The sequence below is a fragment of the Hypanus sabinus genome, chromosome 27, assembly GCF_030144855.1.
Source record: "Hypanus sabinus isolate sHypSab1 chromosome 27, sHypSab1.hap1, whole genome shotgun sequence".
Taxonomy (NCBI): domain Eukaryota; kingdom Metazoa; phylum Chordata; class Chondrichthyes; order Myliobatiformes; family Dasyatidae; genus Hypanus; species Hypanus sabinus.
The window spans coordinates 31,763,930-31,780,965 of record NC_082732.1 but is presented as its reverse complement, the minus strand read 5'-3'; the positions used below and the strand labels follow the sequence as shown (position 1 = coordinate 31,780,965).

Sequence of the window (17,036 nt, the reverse complement as noted above, 5' to 3'; positions counted from 1 at the left end):
GGACAGTGAACATGTGGGACCCGCAGAGCAGCTAACATGGTCCACAGAGAGTGAGCAGGCCCAAGCTCGAAGGGCAGACAGGACAATGATCGTGAATCATATCAGCAAGTCCCAAGGGTAGGGGCCGAACAGTCAAGAACTGTAAGAGGCAGTGCTGCTGCCTGCAGGAGTAACGAGATGACGTAAATTTAAAGTGTATAGAAAGAATCTACAAATAGCAATTTAGTATGATGGCGATATGATGGTGCATTGTAACCAAGGTAACACACTGAGGGACAGAGCAAAACAACAGCAACTCGCTGCTAATCAGAGAGAGCCAGAGCGAGAGAAGATAATCCTCTCAGGTGACCAAGCCATGATAAGGTATCTGCCTGAAAAGGCAGGGTTCGCTCCCAGGTGGATGGTACCACAAACATAATCTCTGTTTGTGTACAGACCCGGCAAGGCAGCCAGCAGCAACACCGGACTCAGACTCTTGTTGCCCTCACAGGCAGAACAGGGGACCAAGTCCACCTTGTAACCGCGTCACTGCGGAGAATTACGTGGTGAACACTAGCCTGTTGCTTCAGATCTGGACGCTCCTAATGAAAGCAGACACATGGATGAAAGAGAACAGAAACATGGATGCAGAAGACATAAGAGAGCGTGTCAGCAAGCTGTGAATGAAGCGTTAAACTATAACGGTAACGGTTCTTTGTGATGAAGGCTGGTTCTGGAAGGTAGATCAGAATAGAATATTGGGAAAATAGATGCGAAGGGATCAGAATTACAGCAGGGACATCAAGTTCCACAACTTGGATTGCAAGGAGACCGAGAAAGAAACTGCACACAGCATCTGAAGGCAGCCATCCCAGCCTGGAGTGGAAGTGGACACAAACGAGCTGGGCCAGCGACCAAAGGGACAGCCCTTGCAGTCATTCCAATACAGACCTGCAGGTCGATCAACGGGTCAAAGACTTGCTGTCAGATTATTCTGACAATCCACTGTCATGGCATAGAATGTGAACTGCTGCCTGTGAACCTGAAACAAAGTTCCCTACTGTGCCCGTAGCCACACAGCAACTACCATCAACCACTGCTGAGTTCTAATTATCAGGCATTGAAAGGGCGTAGACAAGGGAATGTAAACTGCAATGGGCCAGCAAGGAGGGAGACAACAAGCACATGAATGACCAAGTTCCTTTTTTAGACTGGTTGACATTGAATGGACAGAAGTATCCAAGAAAAGGATGTGATCAAATTTCCGTAATGTTTTATTTGCCTTCTCTGCTTTGTCTTGTAAACCATATAACCATTATAGCTAGGAAACAGGCCATCTCAGCCCTTCTAGACCTGCCGAACGCTTACTCTCACCTAGTCCCACCTACCTGCACTCAGCCCATAACCCTCCATTCCTTTCCTGTCCATATACCTATCCAATTTTTTTTTATGACAAAATTGAACCTGCCTCTACCACTTCTACTGGAAACTCGTTCCACACAGCTACCACTCTCTGAGTAAAGAAATTCCCCCTCGTGTTACCCTTAAACTTTTGACCCCTAACTCTCAATGGAAAAAGTCCATCCACGTCAACTCTATCTACCCCCTCATAATTTTAAATACCTCTATCAAGTCCCCCCCCAACCTTCTAGACTCCAAAGAATAAAGACCTAACATGTTCAACCTTTCTCTGTAACTTAGGTGCTGAAACCCAGGTAACATTCTAGTAAATCTGCTCTGTACTCTCTATTTTGTTGACATCTTTCCTATAATTCAGTAACCAGAACTGTACACAATACAGATAACCAGTTAGGGATGATTGTGTAGATATTGATGCATGGGACACAACAGGTTAGTAATTGGGGAAAGGATCCCCGAGCCCCTCTCCACCATTCCCCATTCCCTTTTCCTTCTCTCTCCTTATCTCCTTCCCAGCCTGTCACCTCCCTCTGGCGCTCCTCCTCCCCCTACTCCTTCTTCCAAGGCCTTCTGTCTCTTTCACCAATCAACTTTCTAGCCCTTTGCTTCATTCCTCCCCCTCCAGATTTCACCCATCACACTTCATTTCTAATCTACGCATATCTAAAACTATTCCTTGACGAGAGGGGTATGGGGAGAATCTTACACTTTCCACTGAACTTGTCTCACTTGTTACTGAAAATCCTATCACACCAAGACTTTGCCAACTGAAATGGACAAGGTTCTCAGTGTCTTCCCAACCACTCTTTCTCTGCTTTAGGCAGCCTCAGACCAGGAATTCCCATGCTGCTGTGCCAACCGAAAGAAAGCTACTCCACGATCAAGCTAACTCTTCCCTCTCACATAGCCCTCCATTTTTCTTACATCCATTTACCTATCTAAGAATCTCTTAAATGCCCCTAATAAAAACACAAAATGCTGACAGAACTCAGCAGGCCAGACAGCATCTATGGCAGGAGGTAGTGATGACGTTTCAGGCTGAAACCCTTCATCAGGAGTGAAGTAACATGGGATGGTCGAGGGGGGGATAAGAAGTGGGGGGAGGGATGAAGTAGAGAGCTGGGAAGTGATAGGCTGGAGGGAAATGGGCTAGGGGGAAGGTGGAGAATTATGGGAAATAAAAGAGAAAGAAAGGTAGGGCTGGGGTGAGATTATAGTGAGGGGGTTAAAAGAGAGAGAAAGAGAACCAGACTAAAATTATAGATAGGGACCTCCGTTGATACCCCTGCCCCCTCCCTTACCCCATCCCTATCTATAATTTTAGTCTGGTTCTCTTTCTCTCTCTTTTAACCCCCTCACTATAATCTCACCCCAGCCCTACCTTCCTTTCTCTTTTATTTCCCATAATTCTCTACCTTCTCCCTAGCCTATTTCCCTTCAGCCTATCACTTCTCATTTCTCTACTTCATCCCTTCCCCCACTTCTTATCCCCCCTTGACCATCCCACGTTATTTCACTCCTGATGAAGGGTTTCAGCCCGAAACATCATCACTACCTCCTCCTATAGACGCTGTCTGGGCTGCTGAGTTCTGCCAGCATTTTGTGTTTTTATTTATTTACAGCACCTGCAGATTCCCTCGTGTTGTCTTAAATGCCCCTATTGTATCACTCTCTACCACCACCCCTGGCAGTGTATTCCAGCAACCCACCACTGTGTAGAAAAACCTAACTCTGACATCTCCTCTAAACTTTCCTCCACTCAGTTCAAATGAATATCTTCAGGTTTTGATCATTGATGCCTTTGAAATAAGGTGTTGTTTACCGTATTTATGCCTCAAATAATCTTATATACCTTTATTGAGATGCCTTTCATCCTCAGTTGCTCTAAAGAGAAAAGGCCTAGCTCACTCAACCTTTCCTCATATGACATGTTCTCTAATCCTGGCAAATCTCCTCTGCACCCTCTCTAAAGCTTACATATCCTTCCTTTAATGAGGTAACTAGAAATGAACACAATATTTCAAGTGTTATCTAACTAGGGCTTTACAGAGCTGCAACATTAGTTTTCAGCTCTGGAACTCAATCCCCTGAACTAATCTATCAACTTGCGTGGCAACTTTGAGGGATCTATGGACTTGAACCTCAAAATTTTTCTATTCCTTCACAATGCCAGGGATCCTGTCAATACACCTTACCCTGCCTTCATGTTTAATCTTCCAAAGTATAAAACTTCACACTTTTCCGGACTGAACTCCATTTGCCATTTCTCTGCCCAGCTCTGCATCCTATCAATGTTCAAAGTACATTTATTATCAAGCCATGTATACACTATACAACCTACAGGCAACCACAAAACAAGAACCCCCCCCAAAAAAAAATTCTAAAAAAAGACTGACGAACACCCAACGTGCAGAGAGGAAAATCAAAATCATGCAAGCAATGGAAGTAAGCAAATAGCTTTTAGAATGAGAGCGAGTCCTCAGACACGAAACCCAGAGCAGGCCCACAGCCTCAGCACAGCAGAGTGGAGTAAATGTCGCAGAACCAGCCTGGCCTTCTCTTCTTGTCCTGACGTCCTGGGTCCAACGTTTAAAAAGTCCAAATGTTGGGTCGTTCCTCGCTCTGGGACCCAGGCCCTGTCGCATCGATATGCTCTGTGCCTGGACCCTGCCACCACATTTGGCCCATTCCTGACGTTTCCAAATCAGCCTGGCACTTGGATCAATCAAACCTCGCTCGCGATTTAGGTGCATGTGCCCCAAAACTGTTTGTCCTCTGCTCTGACTTACTCTGCTTGTCCCAACTTTGCCCCACACTGGCATATTTTAACCCTTGACTCAACCTTGCCTCTTCAGGGTGATTATTTGCCGTAACTCTTTTCAGAAAAATGTCCTGAAGTAACCTGCAAAAATCTACATGACCCACAACCTATGTCATTTGCACACTTACTAACCCACCCTTTCTGGATGAGCCCACCTTACTAAAATCCATATACACCACTCTACCTTAGTCTATTTGTTTTGTCACCTCCTAGAAAAACTCAATCAGGCCTGTGAAGCACAACCTGCCCCTCACAAAGCCATGATGACTATCCCCAATATGCTTCTCCAAATGCCCATAAATCCTTTCCTTTAGTTTGTCCACTGTTGACTCACTGGTCTAAAGTTCCCAGGATTACCCCATCACCTTTCTCAAGCAATGAAACGTTTACCATCCTCCAATGCTCTGACACTTCTCCTGTGGTGTGGCCAGGGAAATGCAAAGATCTTTGTCAATGCTCCAGCAATATCCCTTTTCACTTCCCATATTAACCTGGTGTATATCTCGTCTGTTTGTGGGGACTTATCCATCCTAATGTTTGTTGTAAGCTCTAAAACAGACTCCTTCTTAACCTCGACTTGCTCCAATTAGCCTGTTCAATGCTGACCTCACATCCAAGACCATCACCCTGGTGAACATTCACCAAGGACCTCCTCTGCCTCTTTCTGTCTGGGTTGGCTCCCTACCATAGTAATTCTTCAGTTCCACCCATCGGCACCTTTCCACAGCCTTACTAATTTCAAGTATTAATTCACATTACTCTCTTAAAGGCCGTAATGATATCTGACCCATCGATTCCCCAGGCATGCATTACAGGTTTCAAACTCACACTGCAGAAACAGTTTTTTTTTCAAATTTTATATCTGTGACTATTTCTTGAATTTCTATCCACCCTGTTGAGATCATTCATCATTTTATTTGCTTCTTTCAGACTGGTTCTCAGCTTTCTATTTAAAATAGAGTTCCCCACCCCCCCAATCTATTTTTGTAACTGCACACCTTCTTTTCTGAAACTTCTCTAATGCCTTCATATCTTTCCTACAATGAAGTAACCAAAAATACTGTAGTTGAAGCTGGACCGGTACTTTATAAGGATTCAGTATTATTTACTTGCTTTTCTATTCAAGTCTTTTATTGATAGAGTCAAGAATTTTGATTGCCTTATTAACTGCTTTCTAAACCTGCTCTGCCATTTTCAATAAACATGGAACCACTGAACTCCTCCAGCAGATTGTTCCCTAGATTCAAAAAACTACAATTTGTCATTCTACAGATGTACCGTGGGGAGCATTCTGACTGGCTGCATCACTGTTTGGTGTGGTAGTGGGGTTACTGCACAGGATTGTAACAAGATGCAGAGAGTTGTAAACTTAGTCAGCTCCACCATGGGCACTAGCCTCCGTAGTATCCAAGCCCTCTTCAAGGAGCTGTGCCTCGGAAAAGCGGTTTCCATCATTAAGGACCCCCCCCCCCCCCACCACCCAGGATATGCCTTCTTCTCATTATTACCATCAGGAAGGAGGTACAGAAGTCTGAGACACACACTCAGCAATTCAGGAACAGCTTCTTCCCCTCTCCCATTCAATTTCTAAATGGACATTTTTCCTTTACAAAAAACTCCTTTATTCTATTCTGTAATCCCTCACTCCTCCTGCCAAAAATGTACCTCCTCAGACTTCTCTGCATTAAACTTAATCAACAATGCACCCCCACATTCCAAAAGTCTGGTTAATATCTTGCCATAATCCATCACTATTCTCTTAATAGTTCATAATACTATGAAGTTTTTGCCATCTATAAATGTAGAGATTGTGGATTGCACCCCAAATTTAGATTATTAATACAGATGTTAAAAAAAATAGTATGGAGGCTAACTAAATGGATTCCTTTGCCCCTAGATCTATAAAGGTGTAAAAGTGTATTCGCTGCACCAAGTAACTACAGCACAAAAAGATCGTTACTTATCTTTTCACCAGTTTATTTCTTTGAGCTCAGCTGGCAAGGGAACTTGGTCCCGACATCAGGGGGAGAAGCGTTCTCATCCATCTGGTGGTTCAAAAAAGTTCACTGCTCGACTTCCAGAATTGTTACAATTTATAAGGCCACCAATACAAAAGAATAATCAGTTCGATAGATGTTCCAGCAACTCAAACAGAGAAAACCTTAATAACAGGTAAGAGACTCCACCAAATTTAAGCTTTAATTAAGAAAGGAATGTTCAATACCCAGAGCCTGGACTGGCACCTTACTGCCCTATTGTCTTGTTTATTATTTATTGTAATGCCTGCACTGTTTTGTGCACTTTATGCAGTCCTGGGTAGGTCTGTAGTCTAGTGTAGTTGTTTTTCTGTGTTTTTTTTTACATAGTTCAGTCTAGTTTTTGTACTGTCATGTAACACCACGGTCCTGAAAAAACGTTGTCTCATTTTTACTATGTACTATTCCAGCAGTTATAGTCGAAATGCCAATAAAAAGTGACTTTACTTGACTTGAGCGTCCTGTCTTATCTCCATCAGCAACCGTCTTTTGTCGAAAGCAAAAGGTGTGAAAAATCAGGAACAAACACGAGGAAATCTGCAGATGCTGGAAATTCAAACAACAACACACACAAAATGCTGGTGGAACACAGCAGGCCAGGCAGCATCTATAGGGAGAAGCGCTGTCGACGTTTCGGGCCGAGACCCTTCAACAGGACTAACCGAAAGGAAAGATGGTAAGAGATTTGAAAGTAGTGGGGGGAGGGGGAAATGCAAAATGATAGGAGAAGACTGGAGGGGGTGGGATGAAGCCAAGAGCTGGAAAGGTGATTGGCGAAAGTGATACAGAGCTGGAGAAGGCAAAGGATCATGGGACGGGAGGCCTCAGGTGAAAGAAGGTGTGGGGGAGCACCAGAGGGAGATGGAGAACAGGCAAACAACTAAATATGTCTGGGATGGGGTAAGAAGGGGAGGATGGGCATTAACGGAAGTTAGAGAAGTCAATGTTCATGCCATCAGGTTGGAGGCTACCCAGCCAGTATATAAGGTGTTGTTCCTCCAACCTGAGTTTGGATTCATTTTGACAATAGAGGAGGCCATGGATAGACATATCAGAATGGAAATGGGACATGGAATTAAAATGTGTGGCCACTAGGAGATCCTGCTTTTTCTGGCCGACCAAGTGTAGGTATTCAGCGAAACGGTCTCCCAGTCTGCGTCGGGTCTCACCAATATATAAAAGGCCACACCGGGAGCACCGGACGCAGTATACCACACCAGCCGACTCACAGGTGAAGTGCTGCCTCACCTGGAAGGACTGTCTGGGGCCCTGAATGGTGGTGAGGGAGGAAGCGTAAGGGCAGGTGTAGCACTTATTCTGTTTACAAGGATAAGTGCCAGGAGGGAGATCGGTGGGAAGCGATGGGGGGGACCAGTGGACAAGGGAGTCACGTAGGGAGCGATCCCTGCGAAAAGCAGAAGGGGGGGGGGGTTGGGAAAAAATGTGTTTGGTGGTGAGATCCCGTTGGAGGTGGCGGAAGTTACGGAGAATTATATGTTGGACCTGGAGGCTGGTGGGGTGGTAGGTAAGGACAAGGGGAACCCTATCCCGAGTGGGGTGGCGGGTGGATGGGGTGAGGGCAGATGTGCGGGAAATGGGAGAGATGCGTTTGAGAGCAGAGTTGATGGTGGACGAAGGGAAGCCCCTTTGTTTAAAAAAGGAAGACATCTCCTTTGTCCTGGAATGAAAAGCCTCATCCTGAGAGCAGATGCGGTGGAGACGGAGAAATTGTGAGAAGGGGATAGTCTTTTTGCAAGAGACAGGGTGGAAAGAGGAATAGTCCAGGTAGCTGTGAGAGTCTGTAGGCTTATAGTAGATATCAGTAGATAGGCCGTCTCCAGAGATGGAGATCAAGAGAAAGATCAAGAAAGGGGAGGGAGGTGTCGGAATTGGACCAGGTAAATTTGAGGGCAGGGTGAAAGTTGGAGGCAAAGTCAGTGAAGGTGACGAGTTCAGCATGCATGCAAGAATGCAGTCGTCAATGTAGCAAAGAGGGGGATTGTGGACTGTTCCACAAAGCCAACGAAAAGGCAGGCATAACTGGGACCCATACAGGTGCCCATGGCTACACCCTTGGTTTGGAGGAAGTGGGAGGAGCCAAAGGAGAAATTATTGAGAGTAAGAACTAATTCCGCTAACCCGTTAATGTCCTTCCTCCCCTTCTTACCCCATCCCAGACATATTTAGTTGTTTGCCTGTTCTCCATCTCCCTCTGGTGCTCCCCCCTCCTTTCTTTCTCCTGAGGCCTCCCGTCCCATGATCCTTTCCCTTCTCCAGCTCTGTATCCCTTTCGCCAATCACCTTTCCAGCTCTTAGCTCCATCCCTCCCCCTACGGTCTTCTCCTATCATTTTGCATTTCCCCCTCCCCACCACTACTTTCAAATCTCTTACTATCTTTTCCTTCGGTTAGTCCCGACGAAGGGTCTCGGCCCGAAACGTCGACAGCGCTTCTCCTTATATATGCTGCCTGGCCTGCTGTGTTCTACCAGCATTTTGTGTGAAAAATCAGGAGACATCTTTTGTGGATCTGTGTGAGCTTTAACCCTTATCGCGCACCAAAGAAGCAGCTGTGAGACATCATCTTAAACATGATAACACGAGGAAATCTGAAGATGCTCGAAATTCAAGCAATACACACAAAAGAAGCGCTGTCGACATTTCGGGCCGAGACCCTTCGTCAGAACTAACATGCTGTAGCCATTCACAAACCAGAATGCACAGACACAGTCGGTACTCACCCTAAATCCATTATTTACAGGAATCTGAGAATCCCCCGATTCCCTTAAAACTTTATGAAAGGGATCAATTTTTTAAAAAAAGATTTTCCTCACCAATGGGACTAAACTCTCTTTCTGAAAGAGAGCCTTGCTGGCCACTCTCCGGTGCTCTGGGACTTCTGACAGAACACCAAAAGCTATAGTCAGTAAACCCCCCCCCCCCCCCCCACCACCAAACGTCTGCAAAATCGTAAGGTGCATAAAAGCCATTCATGATGACTTGCCTACTGGAAGTTCAGCCAACCTTTCTAACGCCTCTCCTCCATAAATTTCTAACAGACGCAGCGCCTAAGGAGTCTCCCTCAGAACGACTTGGTGACAAAGCCCATATATGCATGCTCTTATTTTGCCATGAATGAGGCCCACTCTTCTTTGTACCACCCTTTTACTACGTTGCCTTCAGTAGGCTTCTGGATTCACCTCCGGATCGGACTGGATCCACGCTCCCGCAACCCCGAGTAGTTTGGTTGGCAAGAGAAGCCGCCGGAGCCTCGCACAATGGATATATCGATCGACGTTTGCTGGCAGCAGCTGGGTCAGTCTGGTCGGCTGCGGGAACGAGGCCGTAGTGACGTGTTCAGTTGGGGAGTGGAGGCCGTGGCGAGTGAGCCGTAACTCAGGTAAGAGTGGTTAGGGGCGTGGGCGCAGAACGGGCTGGGTTACCTCAGTCAGAGAACGTGATTGAAAAACTGGTCGCTCTTTTGAGAGTGTTCGGTCTCTTTTCCTTTCGTCCTCTTGTCGCGCGTGTTTTTTTTTGCGTCTGAGAAAGACCACGGCCTTTGACAGATCGAAAGATCGGAAACTGCCGGCGTGTGCGCAATGCATACTGGTAGGTGTAGTTCAAATGGGTCGCTGTCTATCGGCACTGTACGTGCTGACGTCAAGTTGGAACACCAAGTCCCAGTTTGCTTTGGAGTGCCTGCAGGGCGAACAGATAAATTACCTTCAGCATTAGCTTGCCAATATCAAGGACTGAAAGTTGAGTTTAGTGTTGCAGCTTTGTACCAGTTTTTCAGATTTAGACATCGTACCGGTTTTAAGTACCGGTAGGAGTTAAAGGAAAGTGAGGATAAATTCTTGAACGATGCATTGTGGTGTTGTAGTTCCTCTATGTGAAAATACTTATCGAAGTAATGTCAAGAAGACTACAATTACCACAAGGCACCGCAAGCCGTGACTGGGTTTTCTCTTACCTGTCTTCCGAAGGCTGTAAGTCGAACTACATCATTTCCAGTGGTTACCTCAGTATACATTTATCTCAATAAACTTTCATCTTAGGAGATACGGACCTCAGGACTATGCGATATATTTGCAAATGGCAGGTGTTTCCTTTCGCGGTCTAATGACTCTTGGGTTTCAGTATTGAAGAAAGCCACGTCTGTTGCAACGTGGTATTTAACTGTAAAGCCGCATAAATTTGAAACAGCATTGTCTCTTAACTATCCCACTTTATGAGAGAAGGTATACTTATCACTAATTACTCAGCATAATGGAAACTATTGACAATGAAGTGTAAACCCCTTTTGATATCAGAATAGTTTCAGTTAGCTTAGGTGGAATTATGCTGTAGTAATGTTTAGGATTAATATGTTAATTATTTTGTTATTTAATTTAACTTCAATAGAAACATAAATTTGTCCTGAAAACACTTTAAGTAACTGATGTTTTACTTATATATACTTCTAATGTTTGAGCACTTTGTTTCCTGTCGTCTTGTGAATGCTTGATAGTGTGTTGCAGTCCTTTGTCTTTTCTTTGGTGTGAAACTGTTGTGCACGGACAGAGTACATCTGTTGGTGACTATAAGGTCGTTAAGTCATAGGATCAAAAATAGGCCATTTGGCCCGCCAAACCTGCTCTGCCAATCGATCTTGGCTGATTTATTTTCCCTCTTAATCCCATCCTTCTGCCTTCTTTCTGTAACCTTTGACACCTTTACCAATCAATCTCTACTTTAAATAATACCTCATGACTTGGCATCCAAAGCCATCTATGGCGATGACTTCCACAAATTCACCAGATTCTGGCTAAAGAAATTCTGCCTTATCTTGTTTTAAAGGGGCACCTTTCTATTTCTGAGAACGAACCTTCCAGTTGTTGACTCTCCCACTACTGGCAATATCCTTTCCATGCCCATTCTATCTAGGGCATTCAGTGTGATGTCAGGAATTTTTGGTAGTCTGCTGCATCTTGAAGGTTAAAACTACTTAAACCTGGAGTGGATGGGTTATGTAGCTTTGAGTTGTAATAATCCATTGTTTTATGTTGGAATCATTCACAAGCAAGAGCCAGTACCTTCAGCAAAGTGGGGGTCAAATTTTTTTTAAAAATACACGTATCGCTTAAATTTGTACTAAGGAATTTTTAAATTCTTTACCCCTTTGACAGTGTTGAACTCCTAGACTCCTAGTTGGTCTTTTAACAGCTTTGAATGGTAAGCAAGTAGGAGCAATCTGGGCAGCTGACAGAACTGACGTTTAAAGTGTATGGCTCAGTGTAGAAAACCGTAAGATCATTGTCATATCTTGGATGCAGTAGGGTTTTGCAGTGGAATCCTGGACAATTAGAGATATCTTGTCTTGCTGCATTATGCATTTTAGTTAAGTTAGGATGTTTCAAAGGGAATTTCATTTTCTTGACCACTGTCTAAATTATTACAGCTAAATTATATCTTTCGTTCTGATTTTTTTCCTCTTTAATTACAATTACTTATGTTGAAGAAATCTGGAACAGAATATGATTTTATGTAATTATGTAAGAAATAACATGAAAACAGACCATCTTTGCCCTACCCATCCTCTGTTGGCTTTTATCCTCCGTATGAATAGCACTTCTAATCTTAAGTACCTGTTCTTTTCCCATTGCCCTTACCTCTTAATCTTCTGTTGTCTTGCTATTCATCTGCTAAATGTTAATATAATGTTTGCCATTATCACTAATGTATTCTGAAGAATCATAGGAGTCAATGTATATAATTTTTGCTGCTCTATTCTTAAACTCTAAAGATTTTCTAAACTTTTTGCAGTGCAATTTTATTTAGATATCCAGTGGTGGAATTAGAAGAAGGGAAGGAAATTTTCCTGGTGTTGTGCCTAGTGAAATACGCCTATAACAGATCAACAGGTCACATGCTATTTGTTCCTTTTTGGATCACTATGCATAAATCAATTGCTGCAGCTATTTAGATTGAGTTTCTGAGTTTCTGTATTGAAAGGTGTGAGAATATCACAATAGTTCATGTGAGGAGTAATTTTGTACTTTAATCTCCTAAAAGGGAAATATTTGCCATCAAGATTGAACTGGCAGTACCAGCGGTATCTTGGGTAGAAACTGTCACTGAGAGGCATTCAATAGACAGTAGGTGCTGGAGTAGGCCATTCGGCCCTTCTAGCCAGCACCACCATTCACTGTGATCATGGCTGATCATACACAATCAGTACCCCGTTCCTGCCCTCTCCCCATAGCCCTTGACCCCGCTATCTAGTAAGAGCTCTATCTAACTCTCTCTTGAATGCATCCAGAGACTTGGCCTCCACTGCCTTCTGGGGCAGAGCATTCCACATACCCACCACTCTCTGGGTGAAAAAGTTTTTCCGCATCTCTGTTCTAAATGGCCTACCCCTTATTCTTAAACTGTGGCCTCTAGTTCTAGACTCACCTATCAGCAGGAACATGCTTCCTTCCTCCAGCTGTCCAATCCCTTAATCTTATGTGTTTCAATCAGATCTCCTCTTATCCTTCTAAATTCCAGTGTACACAAGCCCAGTCGCTCCAATCTTTCAACATATGACAGTCCCACCATTCCAGGAATTAACCTTGTGAAGCTATGCTGCACTCCCTCAATAGCAAGAATGTCCTTCCTCAAATTTGGAGACCAAAACTGCACACAATACTCCAGGTGGGGTCTCACCAGGGCCCTGTACAGCTGCAGAAGGACCTCTTTGCTCTTATACTTACCGTAGTTCCTCTTGTTATAAAAGCCAGCATGCCATTAGCTTTCTTCACTGCCTGCTGTACCTGCATGCTTGCTTTCATTAACTGATGTACAAGAACACCTAGATCTCGTTGTACTTCCCCTTTTCCTAACTTGACTCCATTTAGATAGTAAACTTAAGTGGCTAGTACAAAATTATCCTGGGTAAGGAGTTTGACTGGAAAGGTGCTGAATGCTGATTATGGGTGATATCTAGTTTCCTTACATTTTACTTGATCGTTTTGTCTGAACTCAGTGTTATGTGGGTGAAATATGTCAGTAAGGTTAGAATGTTGTTGGACTGTGAGAGAACGTGCTCCTTGCTGCATTGTGCTTATTAGAAAGAGAGTTGTTGTCATCTGTTAATAATTTGCTGACATGATTGTTGATGCGCAATATTAATGTACAGGTCAATTATGAATGACAGATCAGAATTGATGGCAGTACTGTCCTTTTCTTTCACAGCCATCTTCCAATTGTCCAGTGGTGATATAGCCTAGTTTGTGGATCAAGTGTGTCATCGCATGAGGTTCTACAGACCCCTCTCCCATATGTAGCCTCAAGGTTGGTCACTGTTCTCCTGCTTGGAGACCTGGGGCTAATGGACAGCACAGTGATTCAAAAGTCAGTATTGCTGTCTCATTGTTCCAGGTATCCCTGATCTCGGTGCTGTCCATGTGGAAGTTGTACATTATTCCTGTGAACTGCATAAGATTCTGCTGAGTTTAACAGTTTCTTTCCACACCTTGAAGATGGACTGATGGATTATTTGGCCACTCTAAATTGCCCCTTAGAGTGGATAAGTGTTAGAAGTATCCATGGAGAGTTGATGAAAATGAGAGAGCTGCATAGCTAGGTGAAAATGAGGAATGGAACTGATGAGAAGACATTAATGATGTTGAATGATCCTTCTTACCATAGTAAATAACGATGATTCTTTCAGCTAGAGCTCATTTATTTATTTATTGAGATACAGCACAGAATGGACCCTTTTGGCCTTTTGAATTGCAGTTCATACTCAGTTGATGAACCATTCTCAGTTGAGAGCTCTCCTTAAGACATAATACATAAACTACAAACAGAATAAGTTTTGTGTAACATGTTTTCCGTTTTCATGTGAAATATTGTTTTATGTTATTGATTGAGTAAATCCTGAATAATGGAATGGATCCGTATGAATTTCCAGTAGCGCTGGGAGACACCAGTAATCAAAATCTCAAAAACACAAACCTGACTTGAACATGAATAAGAAATGGGAGGGTGGGTTCCACAGTCAATTTCAGTGTTGAATGAGTTTATTTGAAGCCAAGGAAGCAGGAGACAAGATGACTTGAACCTTAAAGTACTGTATGCAGATACAGTGGGTCAGATCTTGATCTAGACCACCTCTACTAGAATCTGGCCTATATCTGTATATTTAGATGTAGAGAGGGAAATGCCTCTGGCTTATGGTGTTCCATTGATATTGCCTGGATGGCAGAGGGTGTTGCTGGGATGTTGAGGAAGCCCCACCCTTGAAACTACAGCGGTACCGCACTTGGGACAACCCAACAGACTACTAATTGGTTGACATGCATTTGGTCTTGGAGACTGACGCTCCCAGGTGTGCATCCATTGCACTTATGTTAAATGAAAGGACTTCTGCTCAATCAGTGTGCTGTTGTCCTGGCAGGAAGTTCTCCTTGGTGTCCCTCCCAACCAATACTGTATTAGGTTATCTGGTTATTTACCTCATTACTATTTGTGAGACATGATTGTGCATAAAGTGAAAATCTGAAACATTACTGCATGACAGAGAGAAAACCTGTTCATTCAAAGTTGCAGAGAAATCAGGGGGAAGGAGGGATAGAACAAAGGGAATATTTCTGATTAAGAAGTCAAGGTTGCTGTAGAGATGATCTGGTCAACAGATTAATGGAAACAGAGTGAGAAAACAATTCAAAGCTTTGACAGATCACAAAAGAATAAGAAACACAAACCCAATATCAAAGATGATATTGGGACAGCACAGTGTTGTAACGGTTAGCGCGCCGCTCCTACAGTGCCAGCAACCTGTGTTAAATTCCACTGCTGCTTGTATATTCTCCATGTGACCTCTGGGTGTTCCAGATTCCTACAGTCCAAAGACGTAGGAACAAAGTCAGTAGGTTAGTTGGTCACATGGGTATGATTGGGCAGCATGGGTCCGGAGGGGCCTGTTATCATGCTGTATCTCTAAATAAAATTAAATAAAAATGAATGACTTGGAAAGAAAATAAGTTACATGAAGTTCAGAATTTGATATAGAATCCAGGTGGCTGTAAAGTGTTTGGCCTTGTTATAACACCACAAGAGGTCACAGGCAGATGGGTGGGAGTGGGATGGAGGGAACTACAAGTAGCACACGCAGATTGTATGTGAGTGCTTCGCAGATAGGTCACCTAAGTCTCTCTGGCGTAGAAGAGAGCACCGATTGGGATAGTGCAAGTAAATGGCTGCTTCACTCAGAACAACTGTTAGGGTATCTGGATGATGGGAAGGAGGAGGTAAAAGAAACAGTGCAGGAAATGCTGTAAAAATAAGTGGCTGATAAGGGAGGAAAAGCGGTCCAGGAATTGTGAAGGGAATGGTGTATTGTACGTAAAATTGTTAGATTTTTGTGTTACAGCAGAGAATGTCATAGTTTATTGAGAGTTGATGACTCCATAGGAGTATATTCTTTTTGTTGTGAGAAGTTACATGTCAATACAGCAACATGTTTATTTTTCTTTTAATTAGTAGTTTGCATATACCAAAACATTTCAGCATGTCTTGCAAAGTTTCTAACAGATCTTAAAGGAATAATTAGCAATGAGGTTGATAATAGGTCATTTTGGTAAAGATGCTTGTCAAATATTCCTCTTTTTGGAATGGGTGGATCTCAACAGGATCTAAATAGCTGTTTTTGTTGTCCAGGTTGTTATTTTGTCTCACAAAGTTGCTCTCATTTTCTCGGCATCTACAAACCCCATTTCCAGAAAAGTTGGGATATTTTCCAAAGTGCAATAAAAACAAAAATCTCTGATGTGTTAATTCACGTGAACCCCTATTTAACCGACAAAAGTACAAAGAAAAGATTTTCAATAGTTTTACTGACCAACTTAATTGTATTTTGTAAATATACACAAATTTAGAATTTGATGGCTGCAACACACTCAACAAAAGTTGGGACAGAGGCATGTTTACCATTGTGTTACATCACCTTTCCTTTTTTAAAAAATTTTTTTTTACGCTTCAATTGACTTTTACTTTACAGAACAGGTTGTGTACCTTTACTGAGGCTGTCCACGTCCACGGCCAAATCCACCTCTAAATTGGAATTCTATGGCTGCACCAGCACCAGCTTCTGCCTTCTTGTCAGATCCAAGGATCCAAGTGGAGCAGCCCATCTGTAATTGTCTCTGTCAGATTCACGAAGGCGAGAGCAATCCTCAGTTGGACCTTTTGGCCTTGGCCTTGCAGTCTCAGGACGGGTCTGGTGCCGTGATGTAGCAGGAACAATTTCTGGGGGAAGGTGAAGGTAATCACGTAGGTACTGGATGCCCTCATTCGTCAAGTACCAGTAGAAGTGTCGCCAAGCAAACTGCTCCTTTATATAACCATGAGATTTCAAAGACTGCATGCCTTCATTACGTACAGATTAGGGACATTTTTGTCTGCTAACTCAGGATGTTTTGGCATGTGCACTTCTTTTTTTGCCACCATTACACCCTCTTTGAAGAGAAGTTCATAGATAGCAATATGATTTTTCTTGGGCATCAACATCTTGAGTTCTTCTCATAGACCCGAAGCACAGAAAGCACCTTTCCTTTTAATAACACTTTTTAATTGTTTTGGAACTGAGGATACTAATTGTAGTAGATTTGTAATTGGAAATTTTGTCCATTCTTGCTTGATATAAGAGTTCAGCTGCTCAGCAGTCCGTGGTCTCCGTTGTCTGATTCCTCTTCATGATGCGCCATACATTTTCAATAGGAGATAGATCTGGACTGGCAGCAGGCCAGTCAAGCAC

The 17,036-nt window shown here is 43.4% G+C and overlaps 1 protein-coding gene and 1 pseudogene across 2 annotated transcripts in view; one reads left to right on the top strand and one right to left on the bottom strand.

Moving 5' to 3' along the window:
• The first annotated feature begins 9,528 nt into the window (after positions 1 to 9,528).
• rer1 (retention in endoplasmic reticulum sorting receptor 1) overlaps positions 9,529 to 17,036 on the top strand; it is a 36,295-nt gene continuing 28,787 nt past the window's right edge. Inside the window, exons 1-2 of one of the 2 annotated variants that reach the window (XM_059952169.1) lie at positions 9,592 to 9,653; positions 13,472 to 13,570. The gene's annotated coding sequence lies outside the window, so the exon portion shown is untranslated. Of the gene's footprint in view, positions 9,654 to 13,471; positions 13,571 to 17,036 lie in introns of both variants that reach the window. The other variant, XM_059952168.1, reaches the window with a different exon arrangement.
• LOC132381943 (small ribosomal subunit protein eS10-like) lies at positions 16,245 to 16,829 on the bottom strand (annotated as a pseudogene).